The sequence below is a fragment of the Pan troglodytes genome, chromosome 16 (genome assembly GCF_028858775.2).
Source record: "Pan troglodytes isolate AG18354 chromosome 16, NHGRI_mPanTro3-v2.0_pri, whole genome shotgun sequence".
Taxonomy (NCBI): domain Eukaryota; kingdom Metazoa; phylum Chordata; class Mammalia; order Primates; family Hominidae; genus Pan; species Pan troglodytes.
In genome coordinates this window covers 10960763-10987840 of record NC_072414.2, presented here as the reverse complement: position 1 = coordinate 10987840, position 27078 = coordinate 10960763, and the positions used below count along the sequence as shown (strand labels likewise).

Genomic DNA, 27078 nt, shown 5'->3' with positions numbered 1-27078 from the left:
CCCTTAATCTTTGGCGTAATTGTTTAGAGAAATAGGCCATGGATTGTGGGGCATCTCTCAGGATTTGGATTAGCACACCCAGACCTATGCTTTGTTTCTCTTGGATATAGAATTTGAACAGCTTTTGGGAATTTGGTATCCCAGTGTGGGGGCTGATACCAGCTTTTCTTTGATGGTATAAAATGTTTGTTGACCTTTAGATAGCCAGAGAAGGGCCTCTGAGTCTAGTCCGTGTAGGGATTCATAAAGGGTTTTAGTCATTAGTCCAAATTTAGGAATCAAATCTGGCAGAAGCTAACCCTTTCTAAGAATCCCCATGGTTGCCCCCATTCTCTGGGGCTTTATGGCTGCTATTGCCTGTTTTTTTTGTTTGTTTGTTTGTTTGTTTTTTACCAGACCAGGCTCCTTTGGCCTTGCTTTAACCTAAAGCCAAGACAGGTTACTTTCTACTTACTTACTTGGGGCTTCCTGGGAATACTTTGTATCCATATTGTACCAGGTGATTTAGAACTAAGATGAGGTCAGCTACGCATTTCCTATAGTTGTGGCTGCTATTAATTATCTATGTGTTGTAGCCAGGCTTCTTAATCTTGTTGTAGGTCTCCTAAGTCTTTTGCCACTATTTCCCCAAAAATTGTTGGTGCATTTTTTTTTAGCACATTGAGGCCCCACTGTCTAACAGTATTGAAAGGTTGTTTTAGTCTCTGGGTCCTGTCATTAAAAAAGTAATAATAATTGCTGGGTCTTTTCTTCAACTGGAATGCAGAACAAAACATCTTTCAGATCTAGCACTGAAAAGCATTCACAATATCTATATATAGCAGTCAGTAGAGTATATGGGTTAGGCACCATTGGGTGAATATCCAAGACTATTTTATTAACAGCTCTCAGGTCTTGGGCAAATTGATATTTGTTGAAGGGTAGCTTCCTTACAGGCATGATAGGGCTATTATATGGGGATCTGCATGGATGAATCAATCTACTTCTGAAATTTTTGAAAGACTGTATTCAAAAATTTGTATTCCTTCTAAGGCTTCCTTTATTAATGTATACTGATTTTTTATTCGCCTCCCCCGCGCCACCCAGGGCACAGTAGCCCCTTCTGTTTTTTCCATGTGCACTCACTGTGTATTTCTTGTTTTTCCTGGGATTCCGTCTGCCTATTCACAATTACACACTCTCTCATAGACTTCTAAGGGAGAATTCTTGTTTCTTCTTAAGGCAAGTGAATAACATGTTACTTGCAGTGCTTGCTCTAGCAGGACCTGCAGATGTAGTTGTTTCTCTGGGGATAAATTACTTGCATATTTAATTTGCATAATAGGTCTTTTCCCAGCAAGGGAATTGGGCATTCTTGCATATAGAAATAGCAGTGCCTTAGGTCCAAACTTTCTAGTTTGCATTCTAAAGGTTGTAGGAAAGCCTTTTGTTGCATTATTCTTGCAACTCCTATCACTGGTATGATCATTTTGGTGCTTTTTGCTTGTAAAGTGTTAAGAACTGAATAGTTTGCCCAGTATCAACCAGGAAATCAAGTAATTTTTTCCTCACTGTCAGTTGTACCCAGGGTTCCTGTGGGGAAATTTTAATTGTCTCTGAGGGATTAAGGAGAGCCCCCAGGCATCACTGTCCGTGGTCAGAGCAGTGACCCTGCTCCATTATTTGACTGTGAGCTTCTTCCTCATCATATTCCTCCTTTTTCTGGCCCCTTGGTCCTCTCTTTTGGGACAGTCATCCTTTCAGTGGCCTTTCTCCTTACACTAGGCACGCTGGCTGTGTTCCAGAGCTTGCCTCGATTTTTCTGATGCAGAGGCTTCCTTGTTCATTCCACATTTATGGTTGAAACTTCTCTTTCTTTGTCTCTCGAGCGGGGAAGGGGCCATTCCTAGTGAGGCTTCCTGTTTTGGTACCCTTTTCCTGAGTCCAAACAGGAAGAATGTTTGTGAATATTCCAGATGGGCCATGTCCCCTTATCAGTTGGAGCCCCAATTAGGGTTTGCATCCAGAATGGTCCCTTCAGGTTTGGGGCATTTGGATTTGTTTCATGGAGGCACCAAGACTCTGGATCTTCTTTGGTCTACAGTCAGAAACATATTTAGGAGAGGCTACACATCTGCTCAGGTACACTGGTGGGTAGCACTGATAGACACATAGAGATCAGTCATTTTCGGGGGATCCATTCTATAAAGTGGGGTGGAGTTTTTCCATTTCACAAGTTAGATGTTGAAAATGGGCTGGATGTCCAGTAATGTCTGACAGGTTGCCCACTCGCATCCAAGCCACCCATGGCCATCCTTGTACATGGGAATTCCCTTGCTCCGGCCATGGCACTTCCTTGCTAAATCGTGTTCCCTGTCAAGCACTGGAGGGAGAGGCCATCTCTGTTCTCTCATTATACTGAGGTGGCAGAGTAGCTCCCTCTTATTGGTCTGATGCCTCACTTGGTAGCATCAAGGCAATCCGGGCCAATGCAGAGGCCAATGCTAAGGGCCCCATAGGGCTCCCACCGCAGTGGAAGCTGTTAGGGGTGGAGCAGAGGCCAGGTGCGTTCTGGCTGTGGTGGTTGGAGCTGCTAAAACAGCTTGGGTGTAGGACATTTAAAAGTCCTAATTCTTCTTCATTACTTTCTGCCTGAGTTTGGCTCTCTGGCTTGTGAAGAGTCCTTTTTCCATTCTGTCCTTTGGTACAGCTAGCAGCTGGCATCTTCCCTCATGGTATGAATCCTGATTTTCAAAAAGCATGAAGACTTGGACATATGGTATTTTTTCTGATTTCCCAGACCTCTGACAAAATGAGTCTAACTGCATTAAAGACTAGTATTGGTTGCGTCCGTTCAGAGGTCAAAATTTATAACCTAACTTGTCCACAGTCCAAACAGCACTGCAATAATAGACCGTTTTTCTCTTAGTCAAGGGCTCATAGCTATAGGATCTACACTTAGCTAGGATATGCCCCAGGGGCCTCCCAGAGGGGATAGAGACCTTGTTTCCCCTCCTGACTTGGTTTCTATATCCATACTGCTCATTCCTGTTGAAACAGTGATGACAACTTTTATTTGTTGTCTCTCTTCTGTTCTGCACTGCTCATATCCTTCAACCAGAGCTCTATGGGTTGGAAAGACTTTTCTAGCTTCTTATAAGCAGTGCCATTAGTACCACTCATGGTCCTAAAAGGAACACTTGTGCAAATCTCACCACACAGCTGGGACAGCCAAAGAGATCAGAGAATAAACTCCTTGGGCAGCTACTGATTAGCACCAGCTAGCACAGCACTCCCCCACCACCGCCCCGCCCAGCCCCACCAGCACATCAACTTCATCCCAAGTCCATGTTCTGCTGTACTTAGTACCCTAGTAGAGGGTAACCGAATGGCAACAAATTAAATGGTAAATTAAGCACACAAAAAGGGCAGAGGCTCAGGACTGCCTAAATACTTATTCCATATGCTGTTAAGCTTTTTTTCACATAAACAACATTAAGCACCGTAAGCATGGTGGCAAGCCCTTTAGATAACCTATGGAATTGTTCACATCCTTCCTTTCCCCGTAAAAACTGGCACTGTTGTGAGAAGTACTCCAGGGCCCTAAAAAGAGTGACCCTGCTAGGGCAGTGGAGGCTGTTTCCCTCCAGGGCTGGATCCTGGATGGACTGGGGCTTATGCAGATCACCTTGCAGAGGAAAGAAGGAAGAGGAGAGAGAGACAGAGATGGGGGCCTAAATATAGATATTGTACACTTTTACAGTTGCAGATTCATACTGCACAGTCCCGGACAGATCCCCACTAAAGGACTGGGTAAAAGTCCTGAAACCTCCTCTCAATTTCAGATGCCCTCTTGCCAATCAGCTGACTCCAAGTGGAGCAAAGCCCAGGTCTTGACATAGATACAGATACGATACACACCCAGATGATGTCACAATCAGCTATATCTAAACAGAGCAGAGCTCAGGTGACATCACAGAACAGGCAGAGGCAGTTCAGGGGGTATTCTGGTTGCCTTACCCAGCTCTGAAGTCTGTCAGCCTCTTCAGATGTCACTTGCCCTGTGGAAAGGAAGTGTAGTCAGCAGCTGGTGCAGTGGCAAGAAGAGAAAGGAAGTTCCCCAAGACAAAAACATCTCGGCAGGTAAAGAGAAATTCCCTAGAGCCCCAATCATGGGATCAGCTAGTTGGAAGCAGGTGGCATTCCTGGGTAGTTTCTTTCCCTTCCAGTGGCCAGAATGGTTAAGCCTTGGTGTGCTTGTGTGTCTGATTGCCCCATTCATCGGAAACCAGACCGATGGTTTCAGGAACTCTGAGTGTGTTGTTCCCCTCTATGTGTCCATGTGTTCTCATCATTTAGCTCCCACTTATAAGAGAACATGGAGGTATTTGGTTTTCTGTTCCTGTGTTAGCTTGCTAAGAATAATGGACTGCAGCTCCATTCATGTCCCTGCAAAGACATCATCTGGTTCTTCTTTATAGCTGTGTTGTATTCCATGGTGTATATGTGCCACATTTTCTTTATACAGTCTATTGTTGATGGACAATTGAGATTGATTCCATGTTTTTGCTATTGTGAATAGTGCTGCAGTGAACATATGTGTTCATGTGTCTTTATAACAGATGATTTATATTCCTTTGGATATATACTTAGAAATGGGATTGTTGGGTCAAATGGAAGTTCTGTCTTTAGGTCTTTTAGGAATCACCACACTGTCTTCCACAATGGTTAAACTAATTTACACTCCCACCAACATTGTATAAGTGTTCCTTTTTCTCCACAACCTTGCCAGCCTCTGTTATTTGTTTGACTATCTGTTATTTGTTATATTTGACTTTTTAATATAGCCATTCTGACAGGTGTTAGGTTGTATTTGATGTTGGTTTTGATTTGCATTGCTCTAGTAATGAGTGATGTTGAGAAGATTCAAATAAATGCAATCAGAAACAACAAGGGTGATATTACCACCGACCCCACAGAAATGTAAACAACCATCAGAGAATGTAATGAACACCTCCATGGACATAAAGTAGAAAATCTAGAAAGAATGAAAAATTCCTGCACAAATACACCCTCCCAAGACTGAACCAGGGAGGAACTGAATCCCTAAACAGACCAAGAATGGCTCTGAAATTGAGTCAGTAATAAATAGTCTCAGTGACAAATTTTTAAAATGCCGCTTAGAAAATGTACACATAATTTTGTTCTATTCAGCAAACATATTTGTAACAATCACTTTTAGGAAGGGTGTTAAAATATTTTATTATTTTTTCTCATTTAGCTTAATATTTTAAAAATATTTTTCTGCTGGCAACTATTTATATCTCCATTTTCATTGACATGGTCAATAATTTACCCACCTTCTATTAAATAATAGTGGATCAACTGATGTGTATTATTTTATACCGAACTTTGGCACTCTTGATATAATTCATATATGAATAGTCATCCAAATGTCTTGGCCAGTGAAGAGGAGATTCATCCTCCAAGGTTGAACAGGAATATTCTTACCTGAAAGCAGCAAGCAATACAAAAGCAAGAACATGGTAGAAGAAATTCAGGAGTCCCACAAGCAGATGAGGATTTATTTAGGGCCTGAGAAGGTGCAGGGACCCCTCATAGGGGCCTGTGTACTACCCCAAGCATGGAAATAAAGGAAAATCTTGAGTCCCTTCACAGAAATTCCAGGCACCTCTCTACCTCTGAGAAGTTCATGAGCCACTTGACAAGCAAGAAGTTAAAATAGTAGCAAGGAATTGAGAGTCATGGGAATATGGGGTTCCCTATGGAGACTAAAAATCAAAGCTTAACATATGTCCCTGAGTTGTTGTTCAGAAAGCTGCCCCTCTACTAAATGGATCCACTGGCACATAGACCTCAGATAAAGGGGATCTATGAAATGAACTCTGCCATTCTTTATTCTCAATTTCTTCCTGAGGGGCCTACAGGATGTTATGTCTATGAGCCAGAAGTACCATTATTTTCTGCTGATCCCAAATTTTCTGACAAATTTTACTTTCTTAAATAATCACAAATCAGAAAATCTCTGAATCCCCCTATGACCTGTAAGCTTCCACTTCAAGATACTTCATCCTTTTAGTCTAAAACCAATGTGTAACCTCAATATATTAATTTATTACTATGTATTACCCCTGCCTCTGTGTCTTTAAAATCCCCACTTGTAAGCTGTCTGGCAGTTTTGGTCTTAATTTTATTTTATTTTTGGGATGGAGTTTTGCTCCTGTAGCCCAGGCTGGAGTGTGGTGACTCCATCTCAGCTCACTGCAACCTCTGCCTCCCGAGTTCAAGCGATTCTCCTGCCTCAGCCTCCTGAGTAGCCAGGATTACAGGCAGGTGCCACCACGCCCAGCTAATTTTTGTATCTTTAGTAGAGATGGGGTTTCCTCATGTTGGCCAGGTTGGTCTCAAACTCCTAACCTCAAGTGATCCACCCTCCTCGGCCTCCCATAGTGCCGAGATTACAGGTGTTGGCCACCATGCTTGGCCTATCTGCGTGACTTCTTGAAAGTTCTTTGATATTCTCCTGCAAACCTCATGATGTTCTCGTGTTTCTCAGATTGTAACATGTTACATGAATTTATTCTTTCTATGCCATGCCCTCTTTTATTGATGCATTCTGTCCTTTAAGTAGTGCATTTAGAACATGGACATTTAAAGTGATGATTGATATAGTTGGATTAAAAATCTACCAAATTTGTTACTATCTTTCAGTTGTTGATTTGTCTTTGTTCCTATTTTTTGTATTTCACTCATTTTCTACCTTTTGTTGTTTTGAGCACTTTATATCAATTCATCTCATTTCTTAGCATATCTTTTTTTTTTTACCTTTTTAGTGGCTAATCTAGGTAATAATTTTATTTTTAATTAATCTAACAAATAACAGCTTGTTAAAAACAATAGTAGTATGAATATATTTGATTAGATATGGTTAAATACATATCATTGTGTGTGCATACATATATACATACAAATATTTATGTGCATATATACATACAAATATTATGCTTATATAAGTAAGATGAATAACTGCAATAAGTGATAGAAGGAATGAATGTGGGTTATTCTGTTACTGTAAGGTGTTCACACTACATCTTAAGTGATATATTGTTACTTAAAAGGGGGCTTGGATTAGTCAGAAATTTAAATTGCAAACTCTAGGGCAGCCTCAGTTCCTTGCTGGCTGTTGACCAGAGGCTGCATTCAGTTTCTTCCCATGTGGACTTCTCCCACGTGGCAGAATTCTCTATCAAAGCCATCAAGGCAAAGAGCTTGCTAGCAAGACAAAAAAAAAAAAAATCACAACTTTACGTGACATGATCAGTCATGTGACATCTAATATTCTTGTATTATTGTGTTGTGTGAAAACAAGTCACATTTCATGCCTATACTCACAAGGAGAGGATTACAATACAAGGTCATGCACCCTGGCAGGGGGGGATCATTGGGCACCATCTTAAGGTCTACCAGCCACATCAGGTCCTGTCTGATGTGCAACAGTTTCCCAGTCTTCGTTTATCTTGAAGAATCTGAGCCTCTAAGAAAAGAACTGGTGAGGTATTTTATAGGAAGCATCACAATGTGGATTCATCTGATGATTTCTCATTATTTGAATAGAATTATAGACGTGTTTTGAACACCTTTATCTTAATTTGAAGATAATGAAAACTCAACAACGTATTATTTAGAAATATAAACCCAGACATAAAAATAATATAAAAAGGAAATGACAGAGGAAACTGAAAATAATAGTAACCTTCATGGGGGTAAAAAATGCCATGAAATTGGGGAGATGCACATTTGGGGCATCGACAATATTGATAATACTCAGTTTGTTAAGGTCAGCAGTGAATTTTTAAAAAAAGAAAAAAACTTTTCTATTTTACGTTAGCTTTGGACTTACAGAACAGTTGCATAGTCAGCATGGAGAGTTAATATGCAACCAACACAGAGTTTCCATCATTATTAACCTCTTATATGAGCATGGGTACTTGCCACAATTAACGCACCAACATTATGCGTTCTCATTCACTGATATCCACATATTAATCAGATTTGTTTTTTTCCTACTTAATGTTTGTTTTCTGTTCTAGGATCTCTTCCAGGATAACACATTTAGATATCATGTCTCCTTAAGCCTTTTTTGTCTCTGCAGTTTCTCTGAATTTCCATGTTTTTCGTGGCATTGACATCCTCCATTTAGGATTTCTATGATTGTTTTTACTAACAATTAGACTGAAGTTGTAGATGTGGAAGAAGAGACAGGGGTGAGTGTAATATTCATTATACCATGGGCATATATTCTCAAAATGTGTTTTATCACTATTGATACTAATTTGAGCACCTGGATGAGGCAGTGTGGGTCCAGTTTCTCCACTGTAAAATTAATTTCCCCCTTTCCATGTCGTACTTTTTGAAAAAAACGTCACATGCACAGCGCATACTTAACATTGGGGAATTATTCTTCACCTCCTTAGGACAGAAATTCTATAGTATCGTTTGTATTTCATTACCATAGGCAATGTATCTGTTCTCCAGCATTTATTTGACATTTATTTAATCAATTATTTATATTATGTGGAATATTGGCAAATAATAAATATTTATTTCCACTGTGATTAGACTAGTTTATTGTATTGTTCAAATTGTGCTAGTGCTGGTCATTAGAAGGCCTTTCAGTCAGCTGCTTTACCACTTTGAAATACCCATATTATTGCTATTTGATTTGGTTTATGTAGTGTGTTGGTTGGTTGTGTTGTTTAACTTTTTCTTACTTTCTGGCACTACAAGGTACTTAAGCTTAATAGTGTTGATTCCCTTCCCAGCCATGCCATTAACCATTTTTCCCCAAATTCCTAGTTCCTTTATTGGTGAATGGCATTAGAAACAAAGGTCTCAGCAATGGTGTTCTCATTTTTGCTAGGCGTCTGTTAATTCTATGCTTTGTCATCTGACAGAGCAAAGGATTATATGTATGTATGTAACTCACACTCACATATGTATATGCATTTCTACAACATTTCTCCATTTATTCCTGTGTAAAGTTCAGCATGAATTCTTATTAATGTTTCCAGCACCTGTGATCTAATTCAAGACCACATGAATCAGTTTCCCCATTCCCACTACTTGTATGTAACCTCCGATGCTAACAGTGAGATAGTTGTCCTCCTTTATATAATCAGTGAGTCCAAAATACATGTAGAGTAGTTTAGAATTGTAAATTCATACCCCCATGGGAAAGAATGTTTCTAACTAAAGAAGACAATTTATGTACGGATACTTTGACATTTAAACTAAGAATCTCTCCTTATTTTTATATTTCTTAGGTTGTTCCCCTTGCCCCCAAATGTCTATTTCTTTTTGACAATATTTTAAATGGAATTGTTTTCTATGTTTTACTTTAGATTAACTGACAATATATAGAAGTAGAATTGATTTTTATTGCCCTAGTATACTAAAGTGTTACTGAACTCATTTTTTGGTTCTAATCTTATTTTAGTGATTTCCTTAGGATTTATTATTATTATTATTATACTTTAAGTTTTAGGGTACATGTGCACGACGTGCAGGTTTGTTACATATGTATACATGAGCCATGCTGGTGTACTGTACCTATTAACTCATCAATTAGCATTAGGTATATCTCCTAATGCTATCTCTCAAAGAGAAACCAGCATCAGAGTGAACAGGCAACCTACAGAATGGGAGAAAATTTTTGCAACCTACTCATCTGACAAAGGGCTAGTATACAGAATCCACAATGAACTCAAACAAATTTACAAGAAAAAAACAAACAACCCCATCAAAAAGTGGGTGAAGGATGTGAACAGACACTTCTCCAAAGAAGACATTTATGCAGCCAAAAAACACATGAAAAAATGCTCATCATCACTGGCCATCAGAGAAATGCAAATCAAAACCACAATGAGATACCATCTTACACCAGTTAGATTGGCGATCTTTAAAAAGTCAGGAAACAACAGGTGCTGAAGAGGATGTGGAGAAATAGGAACACTTTTACACTGTTGGTGGGACTGTAAACTAGTTCAACCATTGTGGAAGTCGGTGTGGTGATTCCTCAAGGATCTAGAACTAGAAATACCATTTGACCCAGCAATCCCATTACTGGGTATATACCCAAAGGATTATAAATCATGCTGCTATAAAGACACATGCACACGTATATTTATTGTGGCACTATTCCTTAAGATGTTCTATACACAGGATTATGTCATTTATGAATAGAGATAGCTTAACTTCATCCTTTCCATTCTAGAAGTCTTATATTTATGTTTCTTGCCTAATTACCCTGGCTACATGTTCCAATACAATACTGAATAAAAGTACCAACAGCATACATCCTTGTCCTGTTGCTAATTTTTTGAAGAAATTACTGAAACATTCATCATATGTAACATTCATCATGTGTTGTTGTGTGAGTTTTTCATAGATGCCCTTTATCACTTAAGAAAATTTCCTTCCATGCCTAATTTGCTCAGCCTTGTTATTGTGAATGTGTTTTGGATTTTTCAACTGCTTATTCTGTATCTTTAGAGATAATTATGAAGCTTTGTCCTTCATTCTATTAATATAGTGTATTACACTAATAGTTTTTGTATGTTTAATAAAACATATTTCAGGGACAAATGACTTTGCTCATAATGTATATTTTTATTAGGCTACAGGTTTATTTTGATAGTATTTCCTTCAGAATTTTTGCCTCTGTTTCATGGGTCATATTTGTCTGTAATTTTCCTTTCTTGAAATCTCTTTGTCCAGTTGTGCTATCAGGGAAAACGGGCTTCATGAGGTGTATTGGGAATTGTTCTCTACTCCTCTGTTCTTATAATTTTTCTTGAAAGATTAGTTAATAAGGGATTGTTATTAATTCTCAAAGGGCTTAGAATAATTCACCAGTGAAGTCATCACAACCTAGAAAAAAATTGAATCCTACCAACACTAACATGAGCTGGGAAAGTGATCCTTCCCCCGGGGAGGCTTCACTTGAAACCTCAGCCTGGGTCATCTGACCCAGAGAAAATGTTAAGTAATATTTATATGTGGGTTTGAACATCTAAGCTGTGCGGTTATATGTTATACAGCAACCTATAGGTAATATGCCTGACAGTAAATGTAATTAGATTCTAGAACAGAAAATGACATCAGTGGAAAACCTGGCAAAATATTAAGAAAGTCTGTATTTCAGTTAATAGTTTTGTACCACTGTCAATTTCTGAGTTTTCATAAATACATTCTGGTTACATAAGTTGTTAACATTTCAGGAAGCTGTAGATTATGTAAAACTGTATTATCTTTGCAACTTTCTGTAAAACTAAAATTATTTTCAAATAAAACTGTTCTTAAAATGTATTATTTAGGAACAAAAAAAAATACCAACACAGATGGACATAAACAACAAGAAACCTTGGATCAGAGGATGAGTGGAGATGCAGGGAGTGAAAGGCAAAGTACTTGCCTTGTTATCTCCATTCCTACACAGGGCACCTGCTTCAGGCTTCAGGCACCTCATCAAGCTCCAGGGACTCTCATCCATTTTCTTCTTTCCCATCATATGCTCCATTACCCAGTCACCAGTTCATACATCGGTAACCACTTTTTCAAAGAAAAGTGCCTGCCCCACATATGTTAGAAGGCCCTATTTTCAGGCACTTTGAGGTAGTGTCTTTGTGGGATCTTGCTAAAGACATTTTGGAAGACATGACTTCCAGACCAGATTGAGAAACACCAGTGATGGGGAACATAAATAATATTTCTACATTAGGAGTGTTTTCTTAGTTTAGAGATTCTCTTGTTCAAGTTTTAAAGTTTTTTAAAGCCTTTGAGAATACCCTATGATAATTAAGTTCTCTTTATTATGCAGACTCCATCATGAATTCATGGCACCACACAGTCCCCTGATGCTATAACATCATGGATTTCTTTTGTCCAGTGAGAGGCCCAAAAGCTGCAGCATAGACAATATCATAGTGTAGAAGGTTCACTAGGTATGAAAATAAAAGCTTCTAATCATGGGGTTGTCGGCTGATTCCTGCTTACAGAGACCTGAAATGAACCTTTAGACACCAGGCATATGAAAGCGAGGCATGTTAGTGATACAGAGTGTGTTGTGCAGAGGTGGAAATAGCCTAATAGAAAAAAGGAAAGAAGAGCACAGTACAACATACCCCAGCCCACCATGCAGTGATCTAAGAGATGGACACGGGCTGAGTGCTGACTTTGCATCTGTGCTGGTTAAACAAAGATCCCCACAGCAGGGAGGACTGTCCCCTCATCACCCACACAGCTCCCCGTTCACAGGCCACACCACTTTACGGGAGAGCACGAGGGTTGTTCCAGGAACGGTGCCCACAAAGCTTACTAAGCCATGGGACTGTGTGCTACACTCCCAAGGATATCCACGAAGTTAGGACTATTTTTGCTTTTTCAGACCGTGATCATGGGCTACATTCTCCATACCAGCTTTATAGCTCCAGTGAGAAAATAAATTCCTGCATCCAGGAGACGTGGAGTAAGAGATACAGCTGCCCTTGACCATATTTCTTACTTCAGAGAAGATCGTAGCAGTAATTCAGGTGCTATTATTTGGGACATTTATAATTAAATAAACCTTACCCCTCTGAGCTTACAATTCACCCCATAGGAAGGAGAGCCTCATTTAAATTGATAATCTCAGGCCGGGCACAGTGTCTCACGCCTGTAATCCCAGCACTTTGAGAGGCTGAGGCGGGTGGATCACAAGGTCAGGAGATTGAGACCATCCTGGCTAACACGGTGAAACCGTATCTCTAATAAAATACAAAAAATTAGCCAGGCGTGGTGGTGGGCGCCTGTAGTCCCAGCTACTCAGGAGGCTGAGGCAGGAGAACAGTGTGAACCCAGGAGGCGGAGCTTGCAGTGAGCTGAGATCCTGCCACTGCACTGCAGCCTGGGGGACAGAGCAAGACTGTGTCTCAAAAAAAAAAAAATGGACAATCTTAGTAAATGGAAGTTTGCTCTTTTCATTTCATTATAAGGGGAGTTTCTATAAGGTAAGTGACTTGTCAAATCCCATTTTTCTCTTCATTTCCATGCATACATATGGTCTGTTATGATGTGTACTGTGAAGGTCCATTCATCACCAAACTATTCAGCAAAAAAAAAAATCACCAAGTGGCAGGCCATGAAGGAGATGGAAGTAGATGTGTCTAAGGAGAGACTCATCTCTAGGTAGCAAGAGGGTCAATGAGTTCTGAGTGCCCAGGTTTAAGATAGGAAAGGTGATAGACACAAAACTGTGCTACTGTGATATCCCTGGCACAGAGAACACACACAGTGCTGAGCACTGAGCTCCCAAACTCTACCACCATAGCATGGAAGTTATGATTTCTCACAAGACAGTAAACCACCTGTGACCACATTGTACTGAGGCTGGATTGGCCACCAGAATTCTCAGAAAGATGCTATTGAAAACATCTCATTGTCTGACCACATCATGAGGCCTGAACCCAACCCCTCTCCACCCTGTACCCTGAATGGAGAATAAAGCTTAAAAGGTGCATGACTCCTATATTTGAAATTAGGGCTTTCTGTTCACTGAACTGAGCCCTCATAGAAGCTGAAACTCTCATTGCAAATATGCTCAACATTCTAAATTATACATTATATGAGTTTCTTCATCATGCAGTACAGTCTTCAGGGAACACCAAGGCCTGTTTCATTTTCCAAGTATCAACAAGTGGAGTTGACAAGAGTGACAAATGGTCAGAGCAAAGCATTTCATGATGACTGTAACGTGCCTGCGTCAGCAGCGACTGCTTACAGTGAGATTCACATGACCATCGTTTATGAGATAGGAAGAATAAAAGGAGAGAGAGAGAAAGATGGGTTGTTGATCGAAATGAAGAGTTGGATTTGGAAACCAACTTCGAATAGTCTCTGCTTATATTTCTGAGATTAAGGCAAACAGTCTCAAGATGAGTATTTCTGTCTTGAGAGAGCTGCACTCTGCAACTCTGTAAACTTTCAAGTAACACTTTACCCTTTCTATCTTCCTTCTCCATGGGATCTTTGAGCCATGATTTATAAAATTACCTCTACGTCTGTGTTGTATTTTTGTAGTATCTAATATTCTCTTGAGGTCTCTCTTGGGACAATGGCTTCAAATTATAACGCTGTCCAACAGGACCCCAGGAAATTGGTCCTGGATGTTGACAGTGCACCTTTCATAGGATACTTATTTATCCTGGTAGATGACTCAATGCCTAATTGTCCAATCCTTGACCAGGCATCCTTCTTACTGTAATTTGTTTTTATTTCCATAGGTTATTGGGGAACAGGTGGTTTGGGTTACATGAGTAAGTTCTTTAGTGGTGATTTGTGAGATTTTGGTGCACCCATCATCTGAGCAGTATACACTGCACTCTATTTCTAGTTTTTGATCCCTTACCCTCTTCCCACCCTTTTCTCCTGAGTTCCCAGAGTCCATTGTGTCATTCTTATGCCTTTGCATCCTCATAACTTAGCTCCCACTTATGAGTGAGATCCTACGATATTTGGTGTTCTATTCCTGAGTTACTTCAATTAGAATAATAATCTCTAATCTCATCCAGGTTGCTGCAAAAGCCATTAACTCATTCCTTTTTATGTTTGAGTAGTAGTCATATATATATATATATACACGTAAGTTTCCTTATCCATTCATTGATTGATGGGCATTGGGGTTGGATTACTGTAACCTTTTAAATACTGTCAGATGCCCTTATGGCACTTTTCAGAACTGTGACCACTACATTCATATCAAGACAGCCACTTTCTAGGAAAACTCTGAATTGGAAAAATGTTAAGTTCAGGTGTGTTGGTCATGAGAGACAGAGAGGAGGCCACTCAATAGAGCACATGAAATAACGTAAGCAGTGTATTTCTTACAGGTGAGGTTCACTGGGCACCATCGTAGGGTCCACCTGACACATCAAGTATTCTCCAGTCTGCAGATTTCTCAGTCTTCACTTATTTTTTGTGAACTTGACTTTTTTGAAAAGTACAGGTCAGATATTATGTAGGTTTTCCCACAATATGAATTTGTCTCATGATTTCTCACGATTAAACTAGGGACATAAATACATTAAAACCATGCATGTGTGTTTGAAGACCAGAAAAATAAACATTACTGATATTAGAAATATAAACACAGAGGTAAATATAATAAACACAAACTAGAGGATAACAAGTAATTCACAGTAATAACTACTTTCAGTGATTAAGGAAGATGGTGAAGCTCAGGAGATGCACTAAGGGCCATCAAACATATTGCTCATGTTGTTTTATAAGGTCAGCAGTGACTTTAAAGATAAAGAAACCTTATAAATTTAAGAATGGTTTTAGGTTTACAAAACAGTTGTAAATGTAGTACATAGAATTTCCATATATCCCACGAAGTTTCCATTTTTATGAAATTCTTACATTAATGTAGGACATTTGTCACAACCAATCAGTTTTATAACACTATAACTACTCTTCATACTTTACTCACTTTTTTTTAGTTTTTACTTAATGTCCTGTTTCTATTCCAGAATCTCATCCAGGATACCTCATCACAGGTACATGTCATGTCTCCTTAGAATTCTCTGACTGTCACAGTTTTTCGGAGTTTCCTTATTTTTGATGCCATTAATATTACTAATGTGGGATTGGTCTGATGTTTCTCTAATGATAAGACTGGATTTGTGGGTTTAGGGGAGGAAGATCACAAGGAAAAGTGTCATTTTTATTTATTGATTGATTTAATTTTGAGACAGTGTCTCACTCTCTCTCCCAGGCTGGAGTGCAGTGTCATGAGCTTGGTTCACTACAGCCTCCATCTTCTGTGCTTAAGAACCCTTCCCTCTCAACCTCCAGGGTAGCTGAGACTACAGGTATGTGCCACCATGCTGGACTAATTTATTGTTGTTGTTGTTGTTTGTTAGATTTTTGGTAGAGGCAAGGTTTCACCATGTTGCCCAGGCCGGGGTCAAACTCCTGGGCTCAAGTGATATTTATTTTGTTATAGAGATGGGGTCTTAATGTGGTGGCCAGGCTGGTCTGGGATTACAGGCGTGAGCCACTGTGCCTGGCCAAAAAGTGCCATTCTCATCATATCATACCAAGAGTACAAACTCTACAAGAGTACAAACTGTCAACCAGAGTAGACATTCATTATTGGCAGAATGTCTACAAATTCCTTTAAACCTTCACCATAAACATGTGCCTACTCTCTTCCAATTATTTCATGTGTATTAATTTATTCATTTATACATGCATCTTTTATTTATATCATTATCTAAATATGGAGATTTATTTTACAATGCGTATGTGCTATTTTCTTTTTTTGAGACAGAGCCTTTCTCTGTTGCCCAGGTTGGAGTGCAATGGTGCGATCTCAGCTCATCGCAACCTCTGCCCCCTGGGTTCAAGCGATTCTTGTGCCTCAGTCTCCTGACTGGCTGGGATTACAGGCATGAGACACTACACCTGGCTAAGTTTTGTATTTTTAGTAGAGACGGGGTTTCACCATGTTGGCCAGGTTGGTCTCAAACTCCATACCTCAGATGATCCACCCTCCTCGGCCTCCCAAAGTGCTGGGATTACAGGCATGAGCCACCATGCTTGGCCGCTTTTTTTTTTTTTAATTGCACAAATTGTTCCAGTGTTGGCTATTGGAAGGTTTTTAAGTTGTCTCTTGTATCACTTTGAAATACCTCCATAATTAAAGTTTGATGTTGTGTGGTTGGTTGGTTTTGTTGTTGTTTGGCATTTTCTTTTGTTCAGTCACTATTGTATGCGCCAGTCTGTGAATTTAATTGTGCTCCAGGGTAATTTGGTAATTTTATAATTTCTACTAATGTTTCCAACACCATATGACCTAATCCAGCACCATATAAATGGATCCACTCATTCTCATTTGTATGTAATCTAGCACTCCCTGCAAGCAAGTTGATGTTGTTAATTTAATCATGCTACCTGAACAAGGTATATGGCTATGTAGAAAAATACAAGTTGAAACAGTCAAAATACTGTGTAATTCCATTTATATGACTCTGTAGAAAAGGAAAAAGTGTAGTGACAGTAAAGAGTTCAGTGGTAACAAGGGGCTTGGGAGAGAGATAGGTGAAATCAGTGAACTACCGAAGATTTCTTTTGGACCGTGAAATTCCTCTTTGATACTGTAATGGTGGATACATCATAATGTTTTCCAAATCCTGAAGAACTTTGTAACACAAAGAGTGTAGCTAATTTATGCAAATTAAAAACCTTATTTAGGAGGTAACAAGTTTGCCTTTTCACAGTATTTTACCTTTTCCAACTTATATTTTTTAGCAATATGCTTTTTAGATTTTTGAAGTACACCTCATGGTTTTTAGATTTGCCTTCACCTAATTTTTGTAGGACAGGTGAGTCACAGAATTGGGGCTTATCCTGAGAGGGTTATTAGCTTTGTCCAGGAAAGAATTTAAGGGCAAGTGGGTGATGTTAGACTGCAATATTTTATTGAATGGTACTGCTCCTAGCAGAGCAGGGCTAACTCTTAAGCAGTGTGTTCAGAGTTCGCAACATATAGGCCTCCTGGCAACTGTGTTTATATGCAATCAAACCCACTTTTAATTATATGCAAATTGAGGGGCAGGTCAATGCAAATTGAGGCAGGAAAGTGGCAGTGACTTCTAGGTTGTCTCCATGGAAAGGGGCAATAACTTCTGAGTTGTGGCCATGGAATTTGTACACAGTTATGTGGTTGGTAGGAGTGTCATATGAGTGACAAATGAAGACTGCCAGGGATCACATTTACCACAATGTACAGGCTTCTGTCAGTTTTTTCCCTTTATCCTGTCTGGAGCAGATCTTATTTTGGTCATCAAGGTTGTGAAACCAGAAAACAAGTCCTTCCAGTCTCCTACCTCATAATGACAAAAGACATTGAGCATAATTTCATGTGATTTTGGATATGACTATGGCTTTCTTTTGAGAGTTGGCTATTTAAGATTTTGCCATTTTTGATTGGGATATTTGCCTTTTTAATTTTGAGTTGTAAGACATTGTATATTCTGGATAATAGACCATTATCACCTATAAAATTTGCAATTTTCAAATATTTTCTGCCATTCTTTGGGTGCCTCTTTATATTTGATGGTGGACTTTAAATTGCAAAAGATTTTAATTCTAATGAAGTTTAATATTTCTATATTTTCTTCTTTCCTTTGTGCTTTTCAATGTCATATCTTAAAACATTGTTTAACCAGAGACCACAAAGATGTATTCCTGTGTTCCTTTTTATGGGTTGGCCCTGTTTAGCTCTTATATTTAGATGGATTATCATTTTGAGTCAATTATGTTTCTGGTATGAGGCAAGAGTCTAACTTGCATGTGGATATCCACTTGACCCACAAACATTTGACAAGAAAATATTGCTTCATACCTAATTTATTTGGCCACAGTATAAAAGCGTTTCACCATAAATGTAGGGATTCATTTTTCAGTATTATATTCTCTACTCCATTGATCAATACATATATCCCTATACTAGTACCACAAATCTTGATTACTATTACTTTGTAGTAAGTTTTGCTATCAAGAAGCATATGTCTACTATGCAAACCCTTTTTGTCCTTCTCAAGAGTGTTTTGGCTGCTCATGATCTATATTATATATAATTTTAGGATAACCTTCTGAATTTAGGGGAAGGTAATGCCACCTGGTATTTTGAGAGAAGTTGCATTAATTCTATAGATCCATTTGGAAAATATTGCCAACCTAACAATATGTGTTCTGTAGTTTTTAGTGTATATATCTTATACTTAATTTGATAAGGTTATTCCTAAGTATTTTTGATGTGATCTTAATTGGAACGATTTTCTGAGTTTTGTTTTTAGATTGTTAATTGCTAGTATAGAGAAATTTAAAATATTTTATGTATTTTATATGCTGCAAACTTCTTTGAACTCATCTTTAAATTCTAAACATATTTGATAGAGTCCTTTGGACTTTTTATACATGAGATCATGTCATTTGCAAACGGTCAGAGTTTGACTTCCTTTCCATACTAGAAACGTTATATTTATTTTTCTAAATGAATTGCCCTGTCTACATTCTCCAGTACAATGTTGCAAACAAGTGTCAAGAGTGGAAATATTTGACTTGTTTCTAATATCAGAGAAATTAGTGAACCTTTTAGATTACTTATGATGATATGTGAGCTTTTCATAGATGCCCTTTGAAATGAAGAAAGTTCTCTTATCTGCCTAATTTTCTGCATGTTTTTATAATACTGAATCTGGGAATTTTCAAGTGCTTGTTGCACACCTTCTGAGACGATTGTGTAGTTTTTATTCTTTATTAATATAGTGTATGACATTAATTGTATCATATGTTGAACCAAATTTGCATTCCTGAGGTAAATACCCTTTGCCATAGTGTCTAATACTTTCTACATGTTGCTGATTTCATTAGATAATATTTCCCTGGTGATTTCTGTCTCTGTATTTATAAGGCATATTGGTCTTCATTTTCCTTATTTGAAATATCTTTGTGTAGTTGTTCAATCAGGGTAAACGAATTCATAGTATACAATGGGAAGTGATCTATTTTCTACTTCTTTATTATTATTGTATTGTTTTGAAATATCTTTGATAAATTAGTATTAATTTTAAGTGATTTTAATAACACATCAGTGAGTTCCTGATGAGGGCAGGGAGTTGAATCCTAAGAACAATCATGTGAGTTTGGAAGGAGACCCTACCCCAGCTGAGCCTCAGCCTGAGCCATCCCCTACATCTAGACCGAAGACCCAGAGAAACTGTGAGTAGTATGTGTGTGGTTCTGAGCCACTAAGGTATGTAGTAATTTGTTATGCACCAAGTAGTAAGTAATATACCTGACAGTAATTGTAAGGTGGTATTCTGGATTAGGTCCTGGAATAGATAAGTATATCATTATTAGAAAACCTGGTAAAATATGAAGGAAGTTTGTAGATCAGTTAATAATCTTGAAAAACAGTTAAATTCTTAGTTTTCATGGATATGCTATGGTTATAATAGATATTCATATTCTAGTTATCTGAATGGTATATGAAACAGTCTGTACTTACCTATGTGCATTTATGTAAATCTGCAGTTATTTCAAAATAAATATGTTTTTTAATATTATTATTATTTTTTTAAGAAAAGTAAGCAAGTAAAGACATCAGCAAAAAACTTTTGCCTCCAGATACAAGTGGGCATGTAGGGAGAGAATAGTAAACTGGCTTTTCTTTTCTAGGCAACATTCGAAACCCAGGTGCCACTCCTTCAGGAAGGTACCTTCAAGCTCCAAGGACTCTTATCCTCTTTCTCCTTCCCCACTACCTAGTCATTAGAGCGTCAGCATCCCCTTCTTGAAAGGAAGATGCCTGTTTTTCACATATCCCAGAAAGCCCCATTTTAGGACAGCATTTAGCAGAATATATTCAGGACCCCACTAACCTTTTCGGAAGACATGAATTCCAGATGATATAAGGCAAGAATAAGAAATGTCAGTGACAGGCAACAGAAATCATATTTCTGCATTCAGGATCATGTTTTCTTGGTACAGGGATTTCTTCTTCAAGTAATCCAAAGACAACTTTACCTTCAAACCTTTCAGAAAACCTGTTCTAATTTAGTTCTCTTCATTCTACAGGCTCCATCAGGAACTTTGCAGGACCGTGCACTCTGTTGATACTCACATGGTGGAATTATATTGCCCTTGGCCAACCTAAAGCCATCAAGATAGCAGGTAAGCAGAGTACAAAAAATATTTCTAATAAGTTGGTTTAGGGCAGTCCCTGCTTCCAGAGGCCTGGGAATAAAACTTTACAACAGAGTTTTTGCAGGTGAATGCTACTGAGTGATATATACATGTTGTGCACAAGAAGAGAAATCTTAGTAGGCAAAAAAACAATAAAATAAAATAACAGTATACAGCATATCTCCAACCCTCCATGCAGTGATCTGAGAGACAGAAACAGGCTGACTGATGACTCTGCATGTGTACTGGCTGCCCACTAATTCTCCACACAGCTTCCTATTAAGAGGCCATTGCACCCTTCTTAGTAGCAGCAGAGCTGTTTTCAGGAACCATGCCTAAAAGGCCTACGAAGCCATGGAACTACATATTGAACTCCCATTGATATCCATAAATCTTGAATAGCATGATGTCACAGGCACAGATGACAAAGTGCTGAGCACTGAGTCCCCAGACAAACTTTCACTGCATGGAAGATATGATTTCGCACAGTATCCTAAATCAACAGTTGTGTAGAGGCTGGTCTGGACACCACAAGTCTACAAAAGATGCTATTGCAAACAAACAACATTTTTAGATGACATCATGAGGCAAACCCAATGCTCTGTCTCCACACTCTAACCTGATAAGAAGATTGAGTTCAAGGAAGGAATGTCTCATATATGTAATGACATGACTTTGTGTTTACTTAATTCAACCTTCCTGGAGTCTAAAACTCTAGGTGAAATTTCAGTCAACCCCCTTAACTGTGACTGTATGAGTTTTTTCATCACTCAGTGTACTCACGAGGGGACACCGAAACCAATTCCAATATCCAAGTACCCAAAGTAGAGTTGACCAGAGTAGCAAGGGGATGGATCAAAATATCTTATAAAGACCATTATGCATTCACTTCTACAGTGACTAATCATAAGGTGATTTCTACGATCACCAGCCATGTGATTAAAAGGACAAATGTGAATGAAGAAAAAGATACACAAATGTTACACCTGAAATAATGGAATCTGTAATGAAGTTTACAGGAAGCGTTGCTCATATTTCTAAGATTACAGTTTAAAGTTTCAAAATACAGCTCTTTCCAGGTCTTTAGAGAGCTACCACGCCAGTGAATTTTTCAAGTAGGTCTTTACAATTTTCATCTTTGTCTTCAATGGATTTCTTAAACCATGGTTCATAGAACTATATTTCCATACGTGACATAAGAATTCTAGCACTCCACTAATAACTCTAATGTGTCTAAAATTATACATGCAGTTTATATCACCTCTCTGGACACTCACTTTAATGAGAAGTGGACAAACTGGACTTCCCTAATGGAGGACAGCGGTGAAGCTTCCAGGTAGAATATAAATGCAGTTTATAAATTTATGTGATAAGATTTAAGCATATTTCCTCAATAACAAACAAGAGTATAGCCAATGAGCCACCATAATTTAACACTGAGAAATGAGCAGTCACAGAGAAAACAGTGTATTCCATTCATCGTAGAGTGCACATTTTCACATCTATCAAATACGGATGCATCTTAAGTTTGAAAGCGTTAAAACACTATTGACGAGAAGGCAGTCATAATGTGATTGTCCTCATTTACCTGTATATAAGCTTGGTCTGCAAACCTCCTGTCAATGTTTTTGGATGATATCATCAACATCAGCATCAAATCTTGCATAGGAGGTTTAAGAAGGTTGAAAATATAAACTCGCAGGAGCAACGTAGGAATATCACAGGAAATGCAGCATCACCAAAGCTTCAGATTAGCACAAATGATGATAACATGGGGAACACCATGAGCAAGATGAATTGAAGAGTGATTTAGGAGAGTTGGATCTGAATGGGAGGAAATTTAGGAAAACCTTTGTTGGTGTATTTTCCTTATATGTTCCATCCCATGTAATCATAGGAGTGACAAAAGACAAGAGAAATATCCACATATATATGTTTTGAAAACAGCTTTTTTTCCAATAATTATAATATAATGATGTTATTAGAGGAGGTCTGTCTTTGTTGCCCAGGCTGATCTAGAACTCCTGGCCTCAAGCAATCCACCCTCCTTAGTCTCCCAAAGCGTAGGAATTGCAAGCGTGGTCCATTGTGCCTGGCCCAGGGCCTGTGCTTTTAACCACTGAGCTGCTCTATAATGAGGAGAAAGAAGTTCAGACCTGCATGCCTTGCACCTACACCAATCCTTTCAGCTGTACTTTGAATGAGGCTGTGGATATACAACTTTAGAATGTTGCTATTGACTCTGAAATCTCTATGTCCTTGTGAATCTTAGGCAGTCTCCCAACACCACTGCCCACTTTATGTATTTAGTATCTTTGACAACAGCCAATGTTGTTGAAAACCTGGAGAGGCAGCCCTGGCTGCCTCCTGCCCTGCTGTAGATGATCCTGTGAACAGGGTCCCCCTCCAGACCATGCCCAACAAAGGCAGGTTCACAGGGGAGCCTCTGAGCTCAGAGCCTCTCTGGGGGCTCTGCATGCACAAGGACAGCAGCTCCCTGCCTTCGTTGTGGGGTGAGGTAGGGAATTCAAGTCTTTTAAAAAAGGCTGAGTTTGTTCAAAAATGATTCTGCTTGCTGACCAATGACACCTTAAGACTTTAGATTTTACATTGTGATATTTCTCCTTGATTTTGATTTAATTTGTTGTGCAAATGTCTTAAACACTTGTGTATAAATATTCTCTTTTTTTGGTCATGTAAATATCATCTAAAACCAAATATTTATTTTTGTATTGTAGATTTAAGGCCTTTATTTCTCTATTTTAAAAATGCATTCATAATTATTTTTCAATGAACCATATCAATTATTTTCATCTTTACTCCTATTTCTCTTTCATAAATTGAATGTTAATATCACTTTATTAGAAATGACAGATGATACACATTCTGTTTTATAATTTTCCAGAAATATCCTCTTAAATAGCTCTGGTTAAAAAGAAGGACAGAAACTATTCTATAAGCCACAAGGCAAAATTGTCCCACATTAAAAAGATCTTCTTATGCTTAAAAAGATCCGTTAAACTTTCTATTCTATGGCTTAGTTTGCTGTACCTGTGAAAGGTCAACAAGGTATTGATTTGTGTGGCAGGAAAGTTAGACTTTACATCTGAATGCAAGGAGCAACCTCTTCTTAACCATGCAGGTGTGAACTTCATGATGTTTCATTTTCTCCTTGTACAAAAGATTTAGACATTGTCTGGACTCCATAATTCCTTCCACTTCACCTCCATGTACGTGTACATGACAGTTCTCTGTATGGATCACCCATTCTATTAGATTCTATTAGATATGAATTATTTTGTTATTTTTGATGAGTGATTATTAAATTCATTTTTAGTTCTCAGAGATGTAAAAAATACCAGTTAGAAAATGTGTACATCATGTGCTGTAATCAGAAAATGTTTTTGTGCCATTAGCTTACAAAAAGGAATTTCAATCTTTTATTTATTATCATTTTCATCTGGCTTAATAGTCTCAAAAGGTTTTCATGCTTGTGAATTTTTTAGATTTTACTTTTGTTGTCTTAGTCAAAACTTAGGCAAAGATTGGAGACGTTTGTTCAAGATGTGTGAGACATGAGCAATCAACAGAGGAAAAACATTGATATTCTATCGGGACTTTTGTTCTGTATTAACAGATGGGCACTTGTTCTGCTAGGTGTGGCTGTAGTCAGGGTCTATGGGCTTTAATAGCATAAACAGAAAATTTCATTTACAGATCCTGGTTAAAAAAATAGAAGTGTCCCTCATCTGTTATATTATAGTCAGGTACCATTGTGCTACAGAATGTAGGTTGGGCAGTGGCCACTTGTAAAATCAAATAATAAGTCAAAGGGTTGGAAAAAGAAAGTGACTTTATTCCAGATTTTAGCAAGGGGAAGGGCCAGTTTCATATCTCAAGGAACCACTTCAGTTTTCTGGGCAGAAAGCAGGATTGTAAGGAGAAATTTTGGTATACAGGGCATGCAGAAGGGGCATGGAGGTGCAGGGTCTACGTGACTTGCTAGAGGACTTATCTGTAATCATGGGTCATCTGTTAGCGTGGCCAGCATCATTAAAGACAGAGTCGGGTTGTGGATTAACTGATGTCTTGAGACAATCTCCTTGTGGGGGAGAATTCTGAAGCATGCCTGTTTTTGTTCAACATTTCGTAATTTCTAAGCAAGCACATACTTAGATAAGCTGGCAATGCTTGCTGGTTATCTCCCTGGTGGAAAGGATGGAGGGAAAAAGGTTACATTTGCATTTCTAAGGAGCTAAGTAACAGGTGAACATAGAGGGGAAAAAAAGACAAAGATAATTTTTAGAAAAATGGGGTACTCAGTTACAATTTAACTTAATTTCACTGCATGTAGAGAGTAACCCTATACTATATAGCCTGTGGCATGTACATAGTGAAAAGCAGAGAAAAATATTGTTCAAATGTTAAAGAAACTGGAGATTTTTAAGGAAAACCAATAGAGGTGGAAAGCTTTATTGGTTTCTCCTCCTTTAGATGATGAACATGCTCTACTCTTGTAAGTGGAAAGCTATATTTTAATTATTTCATAATGCAGTGATTTTATGAGCAACAACTAACAGGATAACATAGGAAAGGCAGGTTGGTGTCCACGTAGGGTGACTGAATCTACTTAACACATCATTTGCTTCATTTCTAAGCAATAGCCATCCCTTCATCTTTGGACTTGTTGCCAGATCACTGAGTCATTAAAAGCTTTGTCTTTTTGCAGTAGGAAATTAGATGAAAGGGTGAAGGCGAAGTTCATTCAAATTACTTCTCTTTGTATCTTTGCTTTGTGTTTCTATACCACTCCTGTACTCCTGTGAACTGTGTCTCAGTGGAGTAATGATGGCACCATAGTCCAGCCTGCATGCGTGTTGGCATGAGTGCTCTCTCCTATTCCTACCACTGCACGTGGAGAATGGCTTCATGAAATTCAGCCACTTTGTTCCCCAGACTCTCAGTTCCATCTTCTCAACTCAGGGTGTTTTCCAGAGTCTGTGCTACACCATAGCCTGGAAATTCTCCCCAGGCAGTAAACTGAGGCAATAGTAACCCTCATATCATTGTTTCACGTCTCTCAGATGTCATTGTTTGATGTGCACTGTCTTGCAGTCCATCATTCCAGAAAGATTGTCCATTTTTACATGTGATAAGCCATATCTAATCCCAATAAATTTTTCCACAATGTTTTGTTTCATTCTTCCAGCAACTACTCTATCATTACTGTACCACCACCTGTATGGATCTCGTTGCCCATATGAAACTGAGTAAGGAACAATGTGCGTCACACTCACAGAGAAAGATGGACAAGTGAGCTGGCCTTTGTATCACTAAAGGGAAAGTCAGATTGGTGAATATGTAATGTCTGTAGTGTCTCGTTGGGAACATTCACTGTGTGTCAATGAATCAAAGATGTAGAAGGATCTAAAAGAATAATATCTCTGTCAAACTACTATACACATAATCGACTTACTTATACTTACTGAAAAAGTCGTTTTAGAATTTTGAATTTACAAGTTTTATTCATATAAAAATGAAAGTAATATTGAAATTAATTTATAAATTAAGTCACACATATTTTGGTATTCTGATTATGATTATTCTGAATTAGCTTTTTACCCAGAGCTATAGAAACCTTAACAACACCCTGTGTACATGAAGAGATATGGGAAAGCCATACTTTTTCATAAAAAAGAGGCTGTACCATTGTGGGATTTGCACCTTTCTTATTGATACCCATTCTGGTAGTTTTGATGATGGTGATCTTATGAGAAGGTGACAATATAAAATTTCAGGATGTATTCATCCATGTGCTGAAAAGTTGAATCATGTCATGGCTAACACAAGCCTAGCAGTGACAGTGATGAAAAGCAAAAAACAAAACAAAACAAAACAAAAAGACTCACACACATAGTAACACATAGTAAAATTGAAGAAATATGGTAATTAATAAAGATTTTGAAATATTCACCAAAGGAGCCTTATAAATAGAGCTAAATCTTGGTGAACAAGAATATTTTATTTAAACTAAGAACGCAACACTGTCCAAAAGGACCAAAGGAGTATGGATAAGCCAGGAGGAGCAGGGCCCATGAGAGGGTCTCTAGAGTGGATTGCGGATGGGGAGGCTGGAGAAGAAGCTTGATGGTGGGGGAGGAGTCAGGGCTCACACCCTGTCATGAGAACAGAAGAAAGCAAAAGAAACATGGTCATCTTCACATTCAAACCTACTTCAAATTGAGAGATAGAGTTTCTTGGGAAGTAGACAAGATTACAGGTGAGAGG

The 27078-nt window shown here is 38.4% G+C and overlaps 1 protein-coding gene across 21 annotated transcripts in view; it reads left to right on the top strand.

Moving 5' to 3' along the window:
* LOC112205572 (serine/threonine-protein kinase Nek4-like) overlaps positions 1–27078 on the top strand; it is a 497070-nt gene that overhangs the window by 155455 nt on the left and 314537 nt on the right. For 6 of the 21 annotated variants that reach the window (XR_010151571.1, XR_010151572.1, XM_063794596.1 and 3 more), the window contains 6 exons: positions 11879–12002; positions 12446–12590; positions 15567–15593; positions 15812–15908; positions 19698–19824; positions 20683–20778. The gene's annotated coding sequence lies outside the window, so the exon portion shown is untranslated. The other 15 variants (XM_063794590.1, XM_063794591.1, XM_063794593.1 and 12 more) reach the window with 10 other exon arrangements.